The 1,462-nt window shown below is 45.6% G+C and overlaps 1 protein-coding gene across 4 annotated transcripts in view; it reads right to left on the bottom strand.

Annotated features, from left to right (window-relative positions):
- Ripor2 (RHO family interacting cell polarization regulator 2) overlaps nucleotides 1-1,462 on the bottom strand; it is a 225,438-nt gene that overhangs the window by 180,239 nt on the left and 43,737 nt on the right. The gene's annotated exons all lie outside the window — the stretch shown is intronic.

Genomic DNA, 1,462 nt, shown 5'->3' with positions numbered 1-1,462 from the left:
CCTCCCTCTTCTTCTCCTCTTCCCTCCCTCCTCTCTCTCTGTTTCTCTCTCTGTGTTTCTCTCTGTGTGTCTTTCTGTGTGTGTGTGTGTGTGTGTGTGTGTGTGTTGTGGGGTACACATACATGCATTGAAGCCATGGGTCTGTAACTTGGAGAACTTGGCAACTGGGCTGGGCTGGCAGCTGGCGATCCCCAGGGATCCACCCGTGTTCACACCCCCAATAAATTACAGGCATACACCACCATACCCGGGTTTTAGAGATTAAACTCAGTCTTGATGTTTGCAAGTACTTTTCTGATTCAACTGTCTCTCTAGCCCTGAAGCCCAGATATTTTAAAGAGTATAAAGTCCTCAGATTGAGTGTTAGAACCACCCCTTAGTATTAACGGAGGGGGAAAAACCCTTCTGTATTGGTTTGAATTTTCATTTAAATAGCAACAACCACAACCCATAGAAGTGAAGACTCAGGGTTAGAAGAAATTCTAGAACCACTCAGCTCATCTCCCAACCAAGTCAGGAATGTTCTCAAAACTTTTGGCTGCAGCTGGACTTGGTGGCACACACCTTTAATTCCAGCACTGGGAAGGCAGGTGCAGGCAGCTCTTTGTGAGTTCAAGACCAGACTGCTCTGCATAGTGAGTTCTGGATCAGTCAAAACTACACAGTGAGACCTTGCCTCAAAACAAACAAAAACCAAACCAAAACAAACACCATCAACAGCAAAAACCTTGGCTAGAGACAAGAGCGGGGCTTTGGGCTGCAGCACTCCTAGAGACTGACAGTAAGCCTGACCAACATTTTCACATCTACATTCTGACTGGCAAGAATGAGACAGATGTTAAGAAGAGAGTTTGGTCACCATCCTGTGAAGAAGAACCATCCTGTGAAGAAGAATGCAAATGGGAGCTCTAAGGTTAAAGACCACAACTAAAGAGCCACAACTGCAAAACAGGGATCTGGAGAGCAAATATAATTAGTTGTATAAATGTAGTATTTTCAGGTTGAAAGAACAGCCACCTTATGGGGGAGGGGGGAATCAACTGCTAGCTTTGAGAAATGAACCCCCCCCCTTTGTTATGGTGAACATGTATAAAGAAATCCTCTGTGTGGTTGGTTCCAAACCAAAGGCCTAGTTTCCTTTTAGAAGCTCTACTGGAAACACCAGAGAAAATGTGGGACAAACAGGCTACCCTACAGGACAACACACTTACGTAGCATTGTTCCTGGCCAAACCTCATTCAGATACACACCTAGGACCACACAGTTGTGGTCGTAGGAGTGGGGCTCGGTCAGCTTGCACCAGTGTGATGAAATGTCCTGGATAAAAAAGATAAGTGAAGATTTACTTTGGCTCATGGTTTCCAAGATTTTGGTCCATGGGTTTGGGGTACATGGCTGGGCAGGATGGCTGGCTGTGGAGTGTGTGATAGGGCAAAGCTGTTTCATCTTATGGTACTGAGAA

This window comes from Mastomys coucha, unplaced genomic scaffold (genome assembly GCF_008632895.1).
Source record: "Mastomys coucha isolate ucsf_1 unplaced genomic scaffold, UCSF_Mcou_1 pScaffold7, whole genome shotgun sequence".
Taxonomy (NCBI): Eukaryota; Metazoa; Chordata; class Mammalia; order Rodentia; family Muridae; genus Mastomys; species Mastomys coucha.
This window is presented reverse-complemented; position numbering and strand designations above follow the sequence as displayed.